The sequence below is a fragment of the Mus caroli genome, chromosome 19 (assembly GCF_900094665.2).
Source record: "Mus caroli chromosome 19, CAROLI_EIJ_v1.1, whole genome shotgun sequence".
Classification (NCBI taxonomy): Eukaryota; Metazoa; Chordata; class Mammalia; order Rodentia; family Muridae; genus Mus; species Mus caroli.
The window spans coordinates 52,554,593-52,578,241 of record NC_034588.1 but is presented as its reverse complement, the minus strand read 5'-3'; the positions used below and the strand labels follow the sequence as shown (position 1 = coordinate 52,578,241).

At 46.0% G+C, this 23,649-nt stretch overlaps 1 long non-coding RNA gene across 1 annotated transcript in view; it reads right to left on the bottom strand.

Moving 5' to 3' along the window:
* LOC110285270 overlaps positions 1–5,404 on the bottom strand; it is a 34,932-nt gene extending 29,528 nt beyond the window's left edge. The window contains exons 1-2 of the long non-coding RNA XR_002377042.1: positions 5,203–5,404; positions 4,160–4,375 (exon numbers count right to left, since the gene is read on the bottom strand). This is a non-coding gene — a long non-coding RNA (uncharacterized LOC110285270). The remainder of the gene's footprint in view (positions 1–4,159; positions 4,376–5,202) is intronic.
* Between the last annotated feature and the right edge of the window lie 18,245 nt (positions 5,405–23,649).

Below are 23,649 nucleotides of genomic sequence, written 5' to 3'. Positions count from 1 at the left end.
ACACACACACACACACACACACTCCCTTCCTAGCTCCTCCCAAGACCTGCCTTTCTTTGCTGCCTTGCCAGGGCCGCTCCATTTTGACACTTACCCTTAATTTGCACTATTTCATTTCCGGTTTCTCTAATCCACCCTCTGTCAGAGAAACTGCCTTTTAACAATGGAAACAACCCCAAGATGCCTTTGGACCATGTGGTCAATTAAATGCTCTTGATGAATCTGGCAATCCTGTTTATTTTGAGGGAACCAAAACACATTATTATTTTATTATTTTTACTTACATCCATCCTAATTTGACTGTGAAGTCTCCCACTGAATAGAAACAAATTTATCTTCATTTGACAATTTTATGACCCAAGTCAGCCAGCTCTGTCCATTTTTCTAATTTAAATGCAACCCCAAGACTAGATGGCTTTCACGGAGAGCCAGGCAAGGCCAGTGGTGTTTGCAATCAGAGGGGTTTTCCTAGTACAGCCTCTCGGCCTGGGTGTGGGGGCCTCTGGTGAAGCTCACCTCCTGAGAGGCCATTATTTAGCAAAAGCGGATGGTTCCGTAATGGAAACAAATGCTTTGTGTTTTTTATTTAAGATTTATTAAAGCTTCTCACAGGTTGTTTTTATAAAGCCCAGCCCTTAGAGTGGCTGACCTTAAAAATGTGTTTATCTAAGCTATATTTCTCAACCCGTTGACCAACATGATAAATAATTTATTTAACGTTTCCTTAAATATTATTTGGTTTGGTTTAAACCCAAAGTAGACCGTCTTCTCCCCAAAAGGAACACTGTTCTTATTTTTAAAAATACAATGGAAACATTTGAAAACAAATAAGAGAAACGTCATCCTTTTCACAAATTTTGGTTTGCTAGGTGAATGCTTGTTAACCCAGCAGCTACAAAATGAAGTGACGGTGTCTGGATGTTAAGTTAGGAGCTGGGGTTTTGGCTGGTGGCTATGAGCTTACTTTGAGCATTTCTGTAGGCAAATACAGGACCCACAAACAAACATGGCAAGTGGTGTGCAGAGGGATGATTGTAGGAAGCCCCTCACACCCATGCAGGAACCACAGCCCAGCCTGAGTCATGGACCCATGAGTCCTTCCTTCCCTGGAGATTTTGGTAAATCTTGCATCTAGCAATGATGAGACACCTTTAGGAAATTTTGCCGCAAGTTCTCCTTCTTCCTCATCAGGACCATCTCTCCATCCATAGACACGTCGATCACAGTATCCCCACTGGGCAAACCTTGATATAGGATATCCAGTCAGACGTCACCCTCTGGGCCCCTACAATTGTCCCAGTCAATATGTCTATCTTGAGCTGATTTTAATCCTTTCAATTATGTTTGAAATGCAAGGAGAAGATACCCACTGGTGGAGTGTTATGAAAGTTTTCGCACTTTACATACAATTGTGAAATTAGTCTATGGAGCTTCATTTGGGGTTCATCTGGAGACTTACCCTGGGCTTTAGGATTGGGGTGCGGCGCCTCTTGCTGTGCACCTTGCAGATACCATCTTGTTTATATCTCCCCTGAATCCTGTATGAGCAGGTATTGGCAGGTATTGTTCCTGTTCATTCACAGATGAGGCTAAGATGCTTGCTCAAAGTCACATAAAAAAGAAGGATGGAACTTGGGTGAAATTCCAAGCCTCAGCTATTCTTCATCTCCCTGGTCCCTGGCTTGATAGTGTACTGAAGAAATATAATGTATGAGAGACCCTGGGGGAGATCAGTCCCCCCACCAGAGACTTGGGGGTGTCTATTAAGAGGCCACCAGGAAGCAGAGAACACTGAATGTAGAGAGTTACACTCCCGAGGACTGACATTCTCTTTCTCTTGTAGACGTCTGTAACCCTCCAGCATCCGTCTCCTCTGCTGTTGTCATGTTGTGGTATGGAGTTTCCAAGTGCAGCTGCCAGAAATCCATCCACCTTTCCATATGTAGTGCCATTCCCTACATCAAGAAAGGGGACTCATTTCTGCTCCTTAAAGCTGAGCTGCTTTCGGGACTTGCTTATGCCAGTAAAATCAGGCCGAGGGCTAATAAAATTCTCAAATTTCCAAGCCCACGGCTGGAGCTTTAGGCTTGTTTCTCTTGAGCCTGGCCCCCACTTCTTTAAGGAAGTCCAGCTTAGAATGATGAATACCCAGAGGCCCATCAGGAGGGTTCGAACTCTGACAAAACTCTTCCATTAAATGCGGCCCCAAGAAAAACCCCAAGCAAGAAAACCCTGCCCAGCTGAACACCAGCCAAGCCACAGAATTTCAAGAAATGATAGGTGGTGTAATCTGAAACTATTACTTCGGGGGGTGATTTGTTATGCGGCCATAGGAACCTGACAAACTTACATCATTGGGTTGTTGGGAGGATTAAACGGGCTAATGTGTTTGAAAGCAAGAATATTTGAAATAGAACTTGACATTGGGGTATTTGGCTTGTTCCTCCTATTTTGAGTATTTTCTGCCCAAAATTGCTCAAGGCAATCAGGATACTAGGGAAGCAAGGCAGTGTCTCACCTCCCGTGGCTTATGCTAGAAGAGGGGGGTATACTAAATGATTGAGAGTAAGTGATTTCTGCTGAGAAGTTACAGCAGAACAATTCCAAAACACCTGCATGTGTGTTGGTTTTGGTTGCTTTCAAGAAATTCCATGAAAACAACCCAACAACTTGCAGGCAAGTGGGGACTGAAAGGTAAGAGATCTATTCTAGGTGATGTTGTGGTCTGATTCAGCATGTCCCCCGCCCCCACATGCTTGTGTCTGCTCCTTTGTTTTAGGTTTTTTTTTTTTTTTAAATCCATTTACATGTATTCTTTGAGAGTTTTGAGTAAGCAGATGATGTGTTTTGAACACACCCCAACTTCCCCTCCAACTCTAAGCAGATCCTTTCGCACACACTCCAATTTCACGGTCTCTTTCTCTCTTATAACCCGTTGAGTACAATTTACGTCCACGCATGTAGGAATGTAAGGTTATTGGCCAGAGTGTGGTCCATCTACCAAGGACCACATTCCTAAAGAAAACTGACTCTCCTTCTGGAATTTAGTAGCTGTCGCCTGTCAGTAACTCTTCAGCTAGGGTTGCTCTCTTCCCCATCCATGCTGGGATGTTGACTGGCTTGCTCTTGTCCAGGTCTTGTGCGTCCACAGCTGCTGTGAGTGCAGAGATCCTGTGGCACCCACAAGACACGGGTTCATCTCTCTCCACTCTGGCTCTTAAAATCTTTCAGCCCCTCTTCCTAGGTGCTCCCTGAGCCTTGAGTGGAGGAAGTGTAACACAGATGTCCACTCTAGGCTGGCATGGTCTGCATTTTGACCAACTGTGACCACTGCTCCACTGCACAGAGATGTTTCTCTGACGGAGAAGATTATGTTTGAATGAGCTGTGGAGCCTTTAGGAGGTGAGGCCTGGTGACAGAAGGAGGGTCCTGAGGACAAGCCTTGGAAGGTCATCGCCCCTACCATCCACTGGCCTGTTTCTAGGTGAGACATCCTCACCAGTACCACCAGTTCTGTAGTGCTTTTCCCACTATGATAGGTTGAAACTATCAACCTTTGTTCCTCATTTCGGTCAGGTATTTAATCACGGACACAGAAGTAACTAATATAGATGCTGTGGTTGGAAGGACCTGTTTGACCTGGAATGTGAGGAGCAGGTGTGGCAGCAGTCCCAAGATGGCGCCCGGGACTGCAGCTAAGTCTTATGACTTGCACCTGACTTCCTCATACACGTGAAAATAAGCCACAACCATCGTGAGAGCTGCGCAGGTGTACCATGTTACTGGGCGAATCCATATTTGGTGGAGACATGCCCCTGCCGCCCAGATTAGCAGAAGCTGCATGCCTGGTGAGGTGACATGGCCTGCTGTGAGTGGATGGGGGCTGAGAGTATATAAGAGTGAGAGGCCCGGGTTAGAGAGAGAGAGATATATAAAGTGGAAGGATAAAGTTGAAGCGAGAGAGATGAAGACTGAAGTTTGCTGAATAAACTGCTGTTAGAAGGACTGGTGGTCGTGTTGTTCTTGCTGGTCGAGAGCAGACGCGACACTGGAACATTTGAGCAGAGACCCAAAGGACATAGGCTCGGTCCTGCCTTCATCTGCATGCTCACGATCAGGTGCTGTATCTTACTTGCTTGGTTTCACATCACCTACCTACCTTGACTGAGTGTCCTCACAGGAAGATGAGAACACTTCTTATGCAGATCCTCAGGGCTCAAGGTAGGGGAGAAGTTCCACAGGCGCCCAGAGAGCATTCACTCGCTGTGTGAATGCACAGCGTGGAACAAGCTGAGTAGGCCATGTGCTGCAGGGCCGACCACTGAGATCATAGATGTGTCCTGGAGATCATCCCAGCGTCCTGATTTTAAAAAGGCTGGCTGGGGAGGGGGATGGGAGAGTTACAATCGTATGTGGGGAAGGACAGGAGAGATGTCCAGCTGGCCATGAGAAGAGATGGAAATCTGCAACTCTCAGGGGTTGTGAGGATGGGTACATCTCTAGTAAATGCCAGAGACCTGGGAGAGGGGTGGTTCCCAAGAATCAATGGGAATGACCTTAGCTGTGAATCCCAGCATTGGGCATATGGGACTGGAAGAGACCACCTCTTATAGCCAGGCAAGAACCCCAGTGGAGTGATAGGGACACCATCCTATCCACGAAACTTTCAACGCAAAATCTACCCTGTCTACACAAAATGCAGGGATGGGGAATCGCGCAGAAACTGAGGGAATGGGCCAAGCAATAACTGGCCCAACTATGGGCAAGCACCAAATCCTGACACTATAATGATGCTCTGTTATGATTACAGACAGGAGTCTAGCAAGGCTGTCCTCTGAGTTGCTCTACACAGCATCTGACACAGAGGTAGAGACCCAAAGTCAAACAGTGGATGGAACTTGGCGACACTTATAAAAAAGTTGCAAAGGGAGGATTGATTTCTACAAAGGGGATAGGAACTTTACAGGAAAACTAACAGAGTCAACTAGCCTGGACCCTTGGGGCACTCAGAGACTGGACCACCACCATCACCACCACCACCACACATACACAGACTGGACCTAGGCCTCTCCGCACATATGTAGCAGATAGTCAACTTGGTCTTCATACACGCCACAAATGACTGGATTGGTGGCTACCCTCAAAGCTGTTGCCTGTGTTTTGGATATATTCTTCTAGCTGTCAGGCAGTTTCTAGGCTTACCATGAGAAAGACCTTTTGTGAGTAGTGGGAATAGCCACCCTGCTTTTCCATGGACTAGGCAGAAATTCCAGAGCACAGCCAGAGGGAGAAGCAGATGTGTTTTGCTCGTGTTGAAGCCACACACAATCCTCTGAGGTACTGTGGGCCAGTCCTCCAGGGACAGCAGAAACCCAGAGTTCACCTGCAATCTGACTCTTCCTGTACCACAGATTAGCCAGTCAGAGGCTTTCTGGGATTTGTTGGCAAGAAGATTGGAGCCAAGGTCTGCACTCAGTGACAGAAAATGGCCCCGACCCCAGAAACAGTATCCCTCTGTGTGTCATGCAGAACACCATTGCTTATTTCAAAGAAGGAACCTCAGCTGTACTCAGCCCTGGTCAGTGCGAGAGCACCTCCTGCTCCTCTACGAGCCCAGATGGCAATAGAGACACTTTGTCCTCTGAGGCTCCACATTCCATAGAGGAGTTGCCTTTTGCAGGCCTTCTCCCACAGAGCCCTCACTCTCCCCTCCTCTCCTCCAGCTGCTCCTGGTTCAAGCCACTGCCTGCCCCGGCTAATGATGCCCTGTCACGCAGTGACAGAATTACGGTCTCACGCTGGTTTCACATGTCACAAATAATTGCGCTCACGGCGCATCATATTGAAGTTGTCAGGACTCTCTTACGCCTATAATTTGTGTGAGTTGATCATACTTTGGTAAATCAGCAGGTCGTGACCTGTGCCCTTTAGCCCGAGTGGCTGGCTGAGAACGACCTACAAATCTTGTGACAGGGACAACAGAGAGGGTACGAACTGTTCAATTGCTCTTGTCTATCAGCCGCCGCAGAGAAAGCCCGTGTTGGTCTTGCCTCTTGCGTCAGTTCAGACGCCCAGCGTCACACCGCCAGTCAGGCCAGCTTCATTTCTTCACATCTGGCTTTCAGCCCCTTGGATTTCTCCCTGTCTCTGTCTCCATCTCTGCATCTCTGTTTGTCCTTCTCTCTGTCTCTCTCTCTGTCTCACCCTCAGCCTCTCTGCCACAGGACATTTTGGTGCCGAATCCAAATGACTTTTCCTCCATGTGTTTTAAATAAACCCCTCAGCATCTGTGATAAGGTGACTAGCCCTCACGCTCAGCCTTCAGCTAGCAGAACAGTGCTCAGGGCTGTGGTTAAATCCTGCTGGCAGCTTTATGAGCTCGGTTGCTAACACTTTATTGGATGGATACAAATAGCATACACCAGCCTTTGTTTTCATTAAGGTACAACCTGTACCATCACGTTACATTTAATTCACTGCCTGCCTTTTACGCATGGGGTGGCTGACCAAGGCCTTCAGTGTCCGTACTGCCTTTATGATTATAGATGGTTCAGTAATTAATTTCTCTTAAAAAAATCTTTGGAAAAGTGGAATGACTAAGTTCCAGGCTCACCAACGTGTCTCAGTGTGCTCAAGAGAGGCAAAACCCAAAAGCGGTATACGTGGGTCTATCTCCAGAGAAGCTGCTGAGTCAGGTGACACAGTCACTGCTTGAAAGGGAAAGTGGTGGCGGTCATATCCGGTGGCTTCCTGTTCTTTCCACGCCACCCCACCCCCTAGAGAGCATCACCAGTAGATATGAAATTTTAAAATGAGCTGAGATATTCGACAGTCATTCGGAGGCCAGGAAATGGGTGTGAACCGTTTGTTAGAGATGGCAAAGGTAAGGCCTGGAGGGACGACTCAGGGGCTAAGAGCTCATCTGTCTCTCTTGCAGGACACAGAGTCAGCTCCGAGCTCCCGTGTGGGGTTGCTCACAGGCCCCGTGTCATTCCAGTTCCAGGCAATCTGATGCCCTCTTCTGGCCTCTTTGGGTTTCCATATATATATGTGCATGCCATTCACTTACATAGATGTACAGTGTGCCTATAAATAACAGTAAAACCACCATCTCAGACAAGCTAGGCTCACACTCCACACTGTATAGGCACATGTTTCTGGAGGCATCAAGGAGAGGCCACAACCAGGGCAGCCAGCAGGTCACACTCAACAGCACAGAGATGCTACAAGGACCACGGACCCAAGCTCAATCCTCAACACTTTTGATGCTGTTGACAAAGATTTGAGTCGAAAACAAGCTTAGTGTAGATGCAGGCATTGCATCTCGAGGTTTAGAGTACTGAGTGCTCTAAGTTTCTTGTTTACCTCCCTTGGATGAAATCATTTAACCCATAAGGTAGGCAGATGGGAGATAAATCACATGACCACCAAAAACTGACTTGGCAAGTTTCCTCACATGTAGTGGTTCTTAGTGTACCTTATCCCCACCCCCACCCCATCCTAGGTTTTTATTTGTGGGCAACGTGGCCTAGTAACTACTCAAAGCTGACGATGCTGAATAGCTCTGGGTCATCAGGGAGACTGTAAAGCTAGAACAGGTTTTCCTGGTCCTTTGTCAAAGACGAAGGGAGACCCTATGTCCTAATATCCCAGTCCACTTGTCCAAAGCCATGCACCCCACGAATGACAGTTTGACAAGAAAGCACTTAGATTCCTCATTCCTAATGGGTGTGCCGCCCATACTCAGCTCAATGAGTAACTGTGGGGAAACTCAGGGAAGGACCGCATCTTGCAGGAACAACAGACATGAGTCCCAAGTCACTTTCAGACTCTCCCATGTGTCCGTGGTGAGAGAGACATCTGAAGAAATGGCAGTGCTGGTTAAGCAGGGTGGTGGGCAAGTTCACAGATAGGAAAAGAATGAAAAAGATACCCGAAGATTCAGTCACATCCACTGTTATTGAGGCGTTGTGGCCTGGATGTGAGGCTAAATGTTTCTGTGGCACTATCTGGCTTAGCACTCAGCACTTAAGTTGGTGATCTGCCATTAACGTCAGCATTGGAGAAATGAAGAAATCTGGCCCCAGAGCTTAAGAGCTCACGAGATAATTAACTATACCATGAAGCCTATGTCTTATAACTTTCCTAAGTAGGACGTGCCTGCTGATTTTTCTGGGGACAGCAGCATCTAACTGTGTCATGGAATCCCAAGGCACAATTGCATGGGTATTTAAGAAATGTCTGGTGTTCTGTCTTCTAATCTCCAAACAAGGGTTGTTGCAGAAAAGGGATCTGGGGACAGAAAGCTTGAGGAATGTTTCATGATCTGGAAACCGATGTTGGGGATACAGTATTAAATATGTAAGGATTCAGGAGTTGCAGGAGATCCAGGGAAAGGCAGAGATTTTCGCCCCCAGCTCCCAACGAAGTGCATAGCGTATCTGCTATACAGCACTGAGACCTCTCCCCTCCCCATTCCACTTAATAGGGAAATTGTTGAAAACCTTGAAGGAATGCCTGCTTTGTTCTTTAAGTTCCATGATTAATTAGGTATAAGCCGTGTTTCAAGATGTTTCGTCATTTATTTGTAATTCTCCCCAGAGCGTGTATAGTAACTTGGCTCTGAATGCACAGAGCACCTTGCCAACAGCACTCAGAAGCAGGGACGTTTTATATTTCCTCCTCTTCCCTCTCTGCAATTCTTACTGGAAGAACAAGGTTGCCCTGCAGAGTGCCCGCTGCTCTTTACGGATTTCCTTGGCCTCTCAGTAACCCTAAAGGAGGGTTCCAACCCCACCCATGGTGGACAGTGTGAATCCCACACATAGACAGAATCTGCAGGCTTGCCCCGTGCCCCTCAAACCAAGTCTGTCTCCATGCCCCCCCAACTCCATCTATATACTACACCCCAAGAATGGCCTCCGAGGGCAAGGCAGCCAGCAATGGAGTGTGGGGCTGAACATGTGGGATCTGCTTGGGTGGTCTGACTCAATTTTTTTTTCTTTTTTTTTTTTTTTTGTTTGTTTGTTTTGTTTTCGAAACAGGGTTTCTCTGTATAGCCATGGCTGTCCTGGAACTCACTCTGTAGATCGGGCTGGCCTCGAACTCAGAAATCNGCCTGCCTCTGCCTCCCGAGTGCTGGGATTAAAGGCGTGNGCCACCACGCCCGGTCTGACTCAATTTTTAGAGTCTCATTTTTTTTCTTATCTATAAAATGGGACTGACAGTGGCCTTGGAGGTCTCTGGGGGTTTGTCACAGGACTGAACACACTTTGGCTCAGTGTTCCATTCAGAATATGACCTCTGTGAACATTCGCCATTACTTCTGTTGGTTTTATCTTAGTCCAAATTCTTGATTATGAGTATGTGCTGTGTGCATGTGTGTGCATAGACCCATGCACACACCTGGAATGGATGACTTTAGTGCAAGTTCAAATCTATCCAGAGAAATAAATTGGTCCAACCAGATGGGTGTCCAAAGGCAATCTATAAACTAAACACACTGCACACACACACGCACACACGCACACACACACACACACACACTTTTATAAAGACATAATTAGTAACTATGGAATCCTCAAAGACCTTGTTTGCAGCAAGGCCATGCTGGGAGGTACTTAAGATCAGAACTTCAACTTTTTATCCTGAAGGGAGGCAAGAAGAGCCAAAAGGCAAGAAGGGTTGTCAGTCAACCCACAGTGTAGGAGTGGAGAATTCAGGAAAGGAAACATCAACAGGAGGGCCTGGGCCTGTCTTCATCATCAAACTCATACTCTCCCAGAGTTGGAATTCCCAAGCCACATCAGGATCACCTGTAAACTCTTAAGACCAAGTTTTAAAAGCAACAAACAATGACGTTGGAGGTTGGAGGGCAGAGCCCGCGGGACACGGGCATCGCTGTTGTCGAGTGTAGCTGAACAGCACCAGACTAAACACACAAACACCCCAGGTGCTTTGCCTTGGTCTCGCCAGAGAGGCGTGGCTTGTTCCAGGACTTACAATGTTACTCAGGATGTTTAAATGACTCTTAAAAATCCAAACTGACCTCTCCTACAGAATTCCACAGAGAATATAGAATGTTAAAATTCTCCAGATGGTTGAGATTAAGGAAAAATATACTCGTTTCTAAAATATGCAACCAGTGCCTTATTGTCTGTCTTACTCAGTGGACCAACTCTTTCCTAAATGGAGTGGTAGACACTGAAGTGCCCATCTTGAGTTATTGTGAATTCACTAAGATGCAAGGGGGAAAAGACATGACACGCCAGAAAGATGTCATTCCTTGTGACGGCCAAACTGACAACTCAGACAGACTCCATGTATATTTTGCGGTGTGGTTGGGATTCTGTGTTTCTACAAGGGACTGGTGCATGAAGGACTAACTCACGAGCCCAGGTTTGCCGGGAGAAAAGACCGCAGGAGCACTGTAATAATAACAATGGCCAACCTCCCAGAACCATGTGTGCATCTGCATGGTAGCAGTGTCCTCATTTCTCATACTTTTTTTTTTTTTTTTTTGGCCACAATGAAGTTTTGAGTTGTGAAGCAATTGAATGACCACATTCTCTTCTGTGCCCTGGGAATATGCACATGAAGTAGATGGTTTGGAAATAAGATGCATTTGGTTTGAATCCTTAGAAGGACAAAGGACACCTAACTTGGCAGTTTGATCTACCCTCCTGAGAATAAGCTCTGAGAGATGGCAAAGAAGGGAACTATGTAATCACTCATCCTGGTAAAGTTCCACCATCTTATTTCAGAGAGAAGTGGAGGAGAGAGTGTAGAGGAAGATGAGACAGTCAACGAGGACTTCCCGTTGAAGGATAAAGTCTCCAAGCCTCAGAGACACTCACGGCAGACGTACTTCAGTACCTTAGCTATAGCATGCCTGGTAACAAACTCAGGGACTGGAAAGATGGCTCAGCAGCTAAGAGCACTTGCTGTTGTGACAAGGTTTGGTTTCCAGCCCCACATCAAGTGTAGCACGATGGAGTGTTCCAACTCCTGGGGATCTGGTGCCCTCTTGTGGCCTACATAGGCAATCGTGCATGTGTGCATATAACCCGACACATACACACATCATTAAAAAAAAAAAGCAAAAATAATGACAATAATAATCTATCAATGCCTACACGTTTTTACCTCTCTCCCTAGCTCTGTTCACATTGGTGTAGTAGAAAGGGAAGGGGAAGACAGACTTGGGCACTCTAAGGCTGGAGAGCAAGGAGCCGCCTTTTGTCAAGAAGTTAATCTCCAGTATTTATTTGGGTGCAAGCAAGATAGAATAATAGGGAGGGAGGTTCTCCATGTAAAAGAAACTCAAAAGCTTTACAGACTGACTTAGGTGTAATCCTTATGGGATCCCTAACAGATCATAAATAACTTTTAATGAGATTTCCAGCAAAGCAAAATAGCAAGTCCGGGGATGGGGAGGGGTAATTTTTTTTTTTTGTATTTTTATTTTGTGTTCAATAAAGCTCATACTTCATACTGTTGTTCTCCAAGCCCATAACAAAAAAAAAGAAGGGAAGCCATTTCAATAAGAAGATATTAGAACTGAAAATATTTAATTAACTGATAGGGACAGGAAACGCTTGACTATGTCATTGGAAATACTTGACATTGGCCACTAATCTACGGAAACTCGCAGGGCTGGGTCTCAAGCATGTTCCAGAGTTAAGCAGAGAAATAAATCAAGGTTTGCAAATGTCATTTAAGTTTTCACCTGTCCCACGATTCAAAATTATTGGCTTTCCAATGAAAAGCATATGTTGTGTCCCTAGCCTGGGGAACTGTAATGAAGTGCGGCGGACACTCTCCAGCCTCCCCCCCATCGTGCCCCCTCTTTATTTCCCATAGAGTGAAAATAATTACTGAACCCTTCAGGGAGCGCTTCCCTGCGTCTGGTCCTCCGATAAGCCCTGCCATGCTGGCTCCCCGAGCCCTACCCCTCTTCCTTCAGGGACTGCAGTTTGATTTATGAGAAAATAGTTGGCAAATTGGGATGTCCATCTTGATGGATGACATCATTTGTACCATTTTGCCGATCACGTATGACTACCTTTCTGTTTGTTTGTTTGTTTAGCATGGTTGCAATTGATCCGCAGCTCCAACAGCTGAAAGGGGAGGCAGCAGCAACTGTGTCCCCGGGGGAAGGCCACCAAGCTGGGAGATCTCTGGCCTTTTGTTTCTGGAAAGCCACCAGTGAGGTTCAAGTCTTCCATGATGCTCCTGCATGAGCCACCTCAGGCGGTCCCAGGAAAGACAACACAGGCAAGACTGATCAGGTTTCCTCATTTGGAGGGAAGGAAAAGTGTGTTCAGAGAGTCTGACTGCTTGGCCCAACATCACACAGCTAGTCAATATCATGGGTTTCAACCTGGATATTTGACCCTAAAACAAGTGTCCCTCTTTTTGTTATCTTTCATCTTGATGTACCCCACTCCTGCAGCCAACCGTCTACAGCACACACGTGCACACCCAGGGACAAACACTGTCTCCAGCTTCGTGGAGCTGTTCATTCCTCTTGCTATCTTCCGTGGTCCCTGTAGCCATTTCCTAGCTAGTCCCTAGCCCTCTGAAAATTCCTCCTATTTTGTCCTCAACAGCTCAAGCACTGCAGTTCTACAAAAACAAACCATTAAGTTGTTGCCCTTGAGCGACTTCCAGTATCCTCCAGCCACTGCCCTGCAGAACTTCTCAGCTTATTCTTCCAAAATGAAAGTTATAGAAGTGGGAAATGGGACCCAAATATGTCTGCTTCGAATGTTCTTGAAATGTAACACTTTACCTTAAAACATGACCCTGCCATTTCTTCTTATGCAATTATCTCCTTGTTCTCCTTTCAGTTGGGAATAATCATTCTCATCTGAAAATTGTCAATTAATGCAATTGCCTGGGATCTTTGCCGCTTTAGTACTCTCTGGCTCTGTGTCCTCCTCAGTACACCTCTTCATTTTTAAACTCCTGGGAATCACCCTAGCTCGCTCTCAAGAGAGCAAATCTAGAATTGCAGCATAGATACCAGGGACTTAGTTTGCCAGCTCCACCTGCCCCCGGGATTCACCACTTCACCATTTTTTTTTTTTTACTACACATGCCACAGTGACTTTCCTTGCCTCAGTGTCTTTACAGGGTTCTTACCTCAGCCTGGAGATCTCTTTCATCTCAACCTGAAAACTTCTATCACGCAGCACACCTCTGTAACACAGCTTTCTGTGTGCCCACTGGATATGGATACAGCTAAGCCCTATTGAGTGCACCCCACTCCTGGTAGCAGTTAACCTTCTGCAGCATAAATAGGTCAGGCTTCTCTCCTCCCTAAAAGAAACTGCCTTCACCTGTCTTTTACCATCAATGCCCAGGGTCATCAGCAGAAACTTAGAACTAGATAAATACAAGTAGAAGGTAAGAGACTTTTAACACTTTGCACTGGAAACTTTTCAGAATCTAATTCACCTCAGTCACTACATTGTACCGTTTATGAGCGCTTTTACACATTTCTTTAGAAGTCAACAGTGAAATCAATGTTTGATGCACTCCATATGCATGATCCTGTTTGATCTCTGTGCTCACGTTAGGAAGCAGCTCCGGGCCACCTCAGCTCCTGCCTGACATGGAGGGGAAACTCAGTACTCGGCTTTGGATGCCTGTATTTGGCTTGTCTCATTCTATCAGCTTTATGTGACCCCAGTTTTCTGGTCTGTACATTGAGATTAAGTATGCTAGGTCTGAGAGGCAGTTTACTATGGCAATCAAAAGAACAAGTGCTACAAATAAATCCCAGGCTAAGGGTCGACAAACTATAGCCGTAAAACAGATCCAGCTAGCTGATTTTATGTGGCCTTTAAAGTAGTGTCTATCTATCATCCATCTGTCTGTCCATCCATCCACCATCCATCTACTTACCTACCTACCTACCTACCTACCTACCTTACCTTATACTTATTTAATCATAATGGAGATTAAATCCAGGCTCTACTGAATGATTCGGTATTTTGTCCCTGACTTACAATCCACAGCCATAAATAGCTCTTAAGACTAAGGAGAGTAATAATAAATATGTCACAACACATGGATAGGTTATGCAATTCAGATATCAATGTCTATTAGTAAAGTTTTATTGAGACATAGCCCTCTCCATTTGTTTACATACTGTTTGCTTTTGCTATAGCTGTGCTTTATTCTTCAACAACAGAGTTGAGTGTCTGTGACTTGAGACCTTAAGTACAGTCTAACATGCCTAGTACTGACCCTGTACTGAAGAAGATACTGGCACCTGGACCAGATCAAGTTCCAGCTCCAGCTCACATGCTCTTGTGACCTTGGGAGGAGGGGAAAGTCGAGAACCTACTTTGTGTCAAGGTTTCTTTCTTTGTAAGAGGGAGATGAGAGAGCCAGTTGCATTGGGTGCCATGGAGTCACTCCGGGGGGACACACAGGAGTGCTTGCTGAGCACCTGGGAAACAACTCAAATATTACTACAGGACACTGATTTGCCAAGTAGTATACGATGGGGTGCTAGCTCCTGCTCTGTGATATAATTAGATGTAACTTGTGAGTACAGTCAACAAAAGGAGACCACGAAGAGCTAAGGTGTGATCCTCCAGGAGTCTGTGCATCACTGGTCTCATGGCTCCCTTTGGGCTGGAGGGTCAAAGTCAAGAGTTCAAAGCCGGCTTTGTATAAGACCAATTCCAAAGTTAGGAAGGATCTGCAAGGGGGAGGGAATAGAATATTATGGAATCTCTCACAGGTTCTAGACAGTACTCTATGCAGGGACTTGTTTAGAGGGCTCGCCACTCTTGTCTCCCTATTAGAACATAGCATCTCTAAGTGGTTGGGTGGCTTGTATAAGAGACTATGGCTTGTAAATGACTCAAATCTTGCCAGGCTTCTAGACCCACCCTGCCTGCCAGGCTTCCCACCCAATTCTTCAGATTCAAATCCTTCTGTAGTTCTCAGCAACACTGGCAGAGTCTCTCTGTCTCTCTCTGTCTCTCTCTGTCTCTCTCTCTCTCTCTGTGTCTCTCTGTCTCTCTCTGTCTCTGTCTCTCTCTCTCTCTCTGTGTCTCTCTGTCTCTCTGTCTCTCTGTCTCTCTCTGTCTCTGTCTCTGTCTCTGTCTCTGTCTCTCTCTCTCTCTCTCTCACACACACACACACACACACACTCACACACCTGTGTTTGTGTTGTATAAGACCAGAGAACAGTCATTTTTTTATTGAACCATCAAGTTTGGATCTGACGTGGTTCATCTCCCTTGTTCTTACTGCATATTCCTGGTGACGTGTTGCATGGCAGGCCTGTGATCTGCAGGCTCCGGATTTTCAGCAAGACCTCTAGAAAGGGTCATTAGCCTACGGGTGCTTTTTTTCTTGATAGTTCACTGGTGACTCTACAGATGGCTAATTGTTTGTGGTTTCAGGAAAACAGTGAACCCAGATGCACGGGAAGCTGGAGGGAAAACCAAAGTTAAAAAAGCAGCAAGGAACTAAAAAAAAAAAACCTAGGCCAAGCCTAAGCTGGAGATTCCAGTAGGCACTGGATAGAAATGTCTTCCTAATGTCGACATGTCCTCACAAGAAGGCTCCACATCTGCAGCTCTGGCTATTTATCATTCCAAATACATGCTGAAGAACAGTCAGTTCAGAAGTCATCACCCTGGGGCAGATTGGCAGAATTCCACCGTGAAGTTTGGTACCACAGAACATTTTGAGTTGTCCAGGCGAAAGTGTGGGCTCTTGTTTATTTGACAATTTTTCTCTCTTGGACATTGTATTTAAACAAGTGTCTCCTTTTGGTCCAGTGTTTCTTCATATTTATTTATAGAAGGGCTTTGCCTTTCCTCCTGCTAATCTGGTTTTCATATTTTTGGTGAAAGGGATAATATATAAAATTTTACAAGGGTTTCACTTTCTTTATGTTTCCTACGTGTGGGTGTCTGGTGTTCTCATTAGATGAGTGATACCCATTCACAGACTCACCATGTCTTTAATTCGAATTTGGAAGATGTCATCATCCTCTGGTAGGGTAGTGTGGAGGTTCTCCTTTGAACACCAGCCTTCTTCCACTTTCAATGTGCTTGCATTTGTAATTTCCCTAGATTCTCCTTTTATTCTTCCTTACTTTTATTCAGCATACTGTTTTATGTGCTTTACCCTAAGCTGTGTGCTTTTACTAGGACCTATGAGCATTTTAGGCTTTAGGGCTAAGGAGAACGAGAACAAGAATGAGGATGGAGAGAGGGAGAGAGAGAGGAAGGGGGAGGGAAAAGGAGAGGGAAATGGAGAGGGAGGGAGAGAGAGAGAGAAAGGAGAGGGAGAGGGGGAGGGAGAGAGAGAGGAGAGGGGGAGGGAGGGAGAGAGGGAGAGGAGAGAGAGAGAGAGAGAGAGAAAGAGAGAGAGAGAGAGAGAGAACGGCAAGCAAGAAGCACTGCATACAGAGTTCCTCATTACAGTGAGCCCTTGAAATACTATATGCCTATTGAGAGCACCCCATATTCGTTCAGACTTTGGAAAAGTTGAATTTACAGTCTTCTAGGGGTGACATAAACCAAAGATTGACTTCATCCCTGTGACGTCACTGATCCATTTAATTATATGGAGAAAGGTTTGGATAGGACAAATGAAACACATGCATGCATGCACATTCATCCATAGGTCTACAGTGAAATAAAGACTTCAACCCTGGGCCGAGATAATAATGATAGTCTTGGGGTCTCCTCCTCAGGAAGTCTCTCTATAAACAGTGAATGATGCTCTTTATCATTACTCCTGCAATAATTAGTGTGAACTCTTAAAGTAGAAGTAGCTGACAGAAAATGCCATCATTCATTTGACTCAAGCAGGGAGGGTCCCGTCAAGCCCCTCAAGCCTGGGTTTGAATAATTTTATTTTTGCACTATAGACCAGTTTCTTCTGGAGTGTTCTCACCAGACAGTCACTTGTATGCAGAAATCCATTTAAATTGACAGGCTGATGAATGAGCCGCCTGGGTGATAGAGACGACTGTGGGCAAACATATTGGGTGCAATGTATTTTAATGATGTCTAAACAGTCAGATGTTGGGACGCTTAGCCGGGGAGAGCTCTGTTGAAATGGGAGTGCCTTGTTCTCCTCAGGCTCACTCTTGATAATTTATGGGTCTGAATGCAGCCTGTAAGTTTGTGTATCCTGTTGTTCTCCTTTCCCTGGGGTTGAGGCGGGACCCAGCTCCATTAGGTCACAAAGCCTTGAGTTTCAGTGGTTTCTGGAAGTTGTATCCCTTAGCAGCCATTAGTGCTCCATCCCAGAAACGGGGTGAGTTTGTCATCCTCCTGGCATCTCTGAACCCCACACTGGATCTGGTGTTCAGGGCATTGAAGCAGTTCTAAACAAAGCAAGGCAGTGGGAGGTCAACTAGAAATGACCGGATGCAACACTAAGTACCACAGATGGCCCATCTTCTCAGCCCCAAGTGTCCGGTGGGACCCAGAGAGGCTAAAGAAAAGGCTGACGAGAAAGGCAAGGAATAGGAGAATAAGCTAAGTGGTAGATGCCAGGAGAGAGCAGTCAGGCAAGTCTAGATGGAGGAATTTTCTGCAGCACCCCTGCCTGTCACAACAGGTCTGTGACACCCAAAGCACGTGCCAGACAAAGGAAGGCTGTGGCAAGCACCTCAAATGGGCATGTTAGAGTCAGCTAGGGAAATTGAAATATACTCTAATGTTTAGATGTGAGAGAGATTTACAGTTTGACCACACACAAAGGAGGATGCTTAGGGTGATAGCACATTGATTAGAAAAGAAACCTGTGTATGGTGTGTGTGTGTGTGTGTGTGTGTGTGTGTGTGTGTGTGTGTGTGGTGTACATAGAGATGCAGAAATATATCACACATATAATATATTATGGTGGTATTCTCTTTGGGAAATATGCACTCCTCCTTGTTGCTACTCTAACAAATGATAAAACTTAGTAGCTTTAAACAGCTCTAATTTATTCTCTTGTGATTCTTAGATTAGAAATCTAAAATGTTTCACTAAGTTAATCTCAAAGGAAGCTCAAGGGGACCTTGCACTCTCTGGTTTCCCAGGGCGAGCTACGGTCCCCAGATCACAGCTCCACTTTATCCTGACCTCTGCACGGCACATACACCCTCTCTCCAGCTTTTCTCACACATCACCTCCTCAGACTCTGGTCATTTTGCCTCTCTCATGAGAATCCCTATGAAACCTACAGTAAAAATCTCCCCATCTGTAAGTTGATCACATCCACAAAACCCTTCTCATCATATAAGATAACTTGTGCAGTTCCTAGGAGTAAGGACACGCTTGTCTTTAAAGAATATTGGTTGCATCACTGCCCACACTGTAGAAATATGCTTTCTCTTCATCGCTGTAATTTTGCTCCTCAATAATTCTGATTTTTTATATGGTATGTGTACATTGGTTCTTTAACATTCGAAGCGACGTGGTATATTTCTCTCCCCTTTTGGGAACCTCGGTCCTCCATGGCTGAGCTTCAACAGGAAGAGAATAAAGAGGATTGTCCCACAGGTGATGTCTGGGGGTGGGGAGTGAGTCAGTCAGGAAAGAAACGGCACAGAAGTACAGCTATTCCCTTCAGGTACAGGTGAGAGGGTGCCTTGTCTCTCTCTGCATGAGCCACAGCAAGGCCGTCCCCATCATCCACTGAGTGCCTTATGTGTACCACATTCCATGGAAACTTATCCCGTGTTCCCGAACCTATTTTTATAGGCAAGGACCCTGAATATCCAATTCAATAAATAAGGAACGTGTCCAAGGGCACCGTGGGCTTGTTACAGAGTTGGATTTCAAATCCAGAGCCAGACTGCTTAACTTCTGCTCACAGTTTCTCGACGGAGAGAAGTAGAATGATCAAGGCATCGCTCAAGTGCCATGAGCATAGGTAGAGCCTTCTGGAACTAATGCGCACGGGGTCCCTGCTGCCCTTCCAATCCCTGTACCCAAACTTCTCTGACAAAATGAGCAAAGTCAAGCCAGGAAAGCTGTGAGGCAGGAAGAGAGTGTGAGGCTCCCGGTTCCCTGCCTGCTTGCATGTGGTTCTGTCTTCTGAAGCAGAGACCTCCCTGGGTTCTTCCTACAACTCTGTGGTTCTACCGGCCACTGCTAGAACCTTTTGCTCCAGTATAAGAAGATGAAATGAAATGAGACAGTTAAGATGCAGGCTGGAGAGATGGCTCCTTGGTTAAGAACATTGCCCGCTCTTCCAGAGGATCAGAGTTCAATGCCAAGCATCCACGTGGCAGTTTACAAAAGGCTCTAATTTCAGTTCCAGGGGATCCAAGGCACATATATACATGAGACAATACACATATACATATACACATACTAAAAATAAACATTAGAAATATTTTAAGATTGTGTTAATGCTTATGACTGACATGAGAGGCCTATAGCTTCAGAAAAAGCATCCTGGGGTGGGGGTAGAGGGGAAGCTGACCTCTGATGCCATTTGAGGGGGGACTCAGCTGAAAAGAAGGCAGTGTCTGCATGGTGGCTGGATCCTCAGTCTCCCGACTGGTTCTCTCTCCTCTTATAGCAGGGAAGGCTCAGTAACTTCTCAGAAGACCATAGAACTCATGAGCCCACAGATCACAGGCTCATGACTCACAGGCCCAAAGATCACAGGTCCATGGCTCGGAGGACCATGGCTCACAGGACCATAGATCATAGGCCCTTTCAATCCCATATTTCACATCTCCCACTTGAAAGAAACCCCGAAAGGCACTGACTTAGCACTCAGGTCAGGGCCCTGGCTTGGGTTTCAAAGGTCCAGACTCCAGGTTCCTTGATGACTATCCAATTGGTTCTGGTTTGCCTGACCATATGTGTGGCATAGATCCAGAGAGCATGCATGCTGTGAGTCACTTGGCTTGAAGATGCCCTGCGGTATGTAGAGGAGACCTCCCTTTGCTGGGTGGAGGGGTGGAATTCTATGATTTCAATGGAAGCTGACCTCTGCTCAGACTCTGGTCTAACACTTTCTATCTTCAGCCTTGCTCAGGCCTCCAGTAAGACACTCTGGTTCAAACTACTGCCAACAGCCATGTTGTTAGCCTCCTCGGTTCCACCTCCCAGTGTCCTACCTTCCAACGTGTTCTTCCAAGACCCTAAACTACCCTGAGGTACTTCTCTGACCCTGAGGTGCTCTTTCAAAAGTGGCTCAGTGGCTCCCTCTTGTTCGAGAACAGGACCTCTTCACCCAGTTCAGCTCATTTCCTTCTCAGCCACCAGTGCCCTAGGAAGTCAGCATGGCCCGCCAATCTCTTCAGGATGACTCCTGACGGTTTGTGGTCCTAGATGGTAATATAGATTCTAAGAGTATCTGACCTGAGAACTTCTACACTGAGGCCATGTCTGACAAACATAGCAAGAGTGTGCCAACACAGGGGTGCCTATAGGTCAGGGGTACTGATGTCCCAGTCCCTTGAAGCTGCTAGAACCATCATAATCAATGTCACTCTTCTTGGTTTCTGCAGAGTCCCACACTTGTGAATACAGGGACAACATTTGGGGCACAGTTTCTCCTCATGGCCTGTGTAACCCCCATTTCTAAGACAAGCCTATTTTCTAATGGGCCAAGAGCCTGGAAAGGAACAACCATGGCTTCCTAGGTATCCTGAAGATGCCCGAATCCCAGAGGAAAGAACTCCTGAGGTGTTCCACCCCATGGTACAAACCAGGGACATTCTGACTAATAAAATATCAGTGACACACATCCTGGACTCATGAGGAAAGTAACCTTTTTCGAGGCCACACTTCTGAATTTTCCTCTATGTGTTTGATGTCTCTTCCGTTTGAAGCAATAGCAGGTAGGAGAGAAATGCACAGGTAACAGCTGCAAATGTGGCTCAGGGGTAAAGTACCCCTGAGGATGATGTGTGAGATGCTTCGTTCCATCCCACAACACAGCATCCTGCTGGAGGCACATCTATCCCCTCACTTCCACATGCTCTACAGACTTGTAAATGTCCTCTCTCAGTCTGTTCTCAAGAAAGACGTCCACAGTCAAAACTTCTGTCATTGGCAACGAAAAGAATCTCTATCACAGAGACTAAGACATTTTCTGAGGGTCCCTGGATCCGAGATCTCTGGCCTGCATTTCCAGGATCCCATCTTTGTCCTCACTCCATGTTATCAGTCCTGTCCCAGCGGACAGAACACTACCAGCTTCGGAGGCCCTACCGCCACCCCAGGCAGGTCTGCGCTATCCATTCTGTATGCCATGCAGATGGTGTAACAAAACCCAGAGCTTGGAGAAAAGTCCTTCTTTTTAGACATTTTAAGTGGAAAAATATCAGGAAGGAAAACATAACCGGATCATTTTCAAAAAAATCACTCACAATCAGCTGGAAGGTATTCGTGAACTTTGTTTTACAGCGTTTTGTGGCCAGTTACAAATTTGGGTCATGCCCCGCAATCAATCTTTGCCGGGAACTTTCACTGAGGCTATCAGGGGAATTAGACATAAAATGTTAGAGGCTGGATCAAGAATGCACAGATGAGCCTCGGGAATGTGTGGCTTGCTTTCTGGACACAGGATGAAAGAACAGCTGTATGACTCCGGTCCAGCCAGACCTAGGTTCTCGTCCAACGTCACTCAAAACTAACGTTTCAACCATCGCCGATGGCGCAGAGACCTCACTGAATTAAGCACAGAGAACAAACCCTCTCTTCGTGATTACTTTATTGGCTGCAAGGCCCATGATATAATGGTTACAGCGTGAAACTGCCTGTGTCTGAAAGGCCGGAGGGAACAGCCAAGTCTACAGAATGTTCTACGAGTTATCAGCAAGGGTGCTTGCTCCCTTTGCCCGGGAAGCAGAGCAAATCTGTGAAAGAATGACTGCAAGCTCCTCCCTCCAAAATCTGGTGGTTGAGAACTGTTCTCTTTAATAAATACTCTTTGGGGTGTATGGGGGTGTGGGTCCGACTTTCTTACTACAAGAGCAGTGTCTAGGGGACCATCTCCATATTTTCTGAAGGACCGCAAAGACACTTAAGGTTCTCTGTGAAGGCAAGCGGCTGAGCGGGTGGCCTCGACTTGCACAGCAGCTGAAGCCAAAGACTGCCTCCACATGGCCAAGGCTTTGCCAGGATTTCAACAGAGAAGCTGAACTTCTAACATGAAATTCCTTTGGAGAAAACAAAACAAAACAAAAACAAAATAAAACAAAACAAAACCTGGACCTTAATGATGGAGGCTTTTGTTTGGATTCTATGTAGTAAGCAACCTCTGTGGTATTTTTAAAAAGTCAACGGAGCCTGTAAAGCATGTGCCAGTCTTGTTTTGGATTCCTTTGATTCTTAGAAGTGCTCATTAGAGAGAATAATATAAGCCTTCTAGCCACGAGAAATAGATACTACTTTGGTGTCCTTATGTGTACTGGGTTCTGTGGACACGCCCTGCATCAAATAAATCATTGAACTCCATGAGAACTCTGCAAAGCATTGGGTAGCTAGCTCAATTGGCGGGATGCTTTCTGAGCGGCATTAAGCCCTGGGTTCCACCTCTAACACTACGGAAAACAGCACAAAGTGGGTTGGATGCCAGCACTCTGGAAACAGCCTTCAAGGCCATTGTTGGGGCCACAGCAAGTTCGCCAGTTGGGTTACAAGAGAACTTGGTTTGGTTTGGTTTGTTTGTTTGATGTTTTTATTTTGCTTTTGTTTTTAGAATCCTACAGCTTAGATTATGAGTCGTGAAACTGGGTTCAGAAGTTAAGCAACTTGCAAGATGGCGGCACAGTGGTTAAGTCCTAAACTAGGGTTCAAGGCCACACTGCTGACTTCTGTACTTCTTCATAGCTGAGAAGGGAGGGTTGGATTGTGGCTTCTGCAGGACAGAGGTAAACACAATTGTTTTACAAATAGAATTGCTTTACAGTCAAGATTAAATCAGTAGAGCTTGCGAACTGAAGACCTAGAGTTCTGCTGGGAAGTCCTCTGCCCTAGACAAGTGAGGGACACAACTGGGCTCCAGGTGAAGAAAGGGTGATGTCAGGAGCAGGGCTGGAGGTTAGACTGGTGCTCCCTGAGGCCAATCAGAAGACCAGCAGACCTTCCCCCAGTCCGAGGCGAGGTGGTGTGCCTTCGTGCCACCAAAACTTTTGGTTCTCTTGCTGTTGGCCCCTACAAGGGGGTAAGGGATGCCTGGGAATTCACATGAAGAGATTTGCAATGCTTCATGGACTCACTGTGCAGACTACACATTGCAGTACCTATGTAGGCCTAGCGTTGTGTTTGCCACCCAAGAAATCCCCGGAGGACGGTAGTTGTCTTATGAAGGTGTTTGGCATAAAGAGAGATTTTTCCGATGGAGCTGCATCCGTGTCTCAAGTCCATCTTGGGACAACCAGCTACCTTCCCCCAGAGAAGATTCTGGAGGCATCTAGCAACTCCAATCTCCTGCCCTAGTCCTTTCTGTCCACTCCTAACAGCCAAGGAAAGATGTGCAAACACTCTGAACTTCCCTCTGGCCCCCTGAGCCCCATTCTTATAGATGGCACAGAAATTATTCCACCTCTGTCTGGCTTTGGCCTAAACCTATTTATTGGAATAAAATTCTACTTCTAAATAAAAGTAAAACCTGCTTCATCTCAGAGATTTTTTTAAAGGCTTTTGA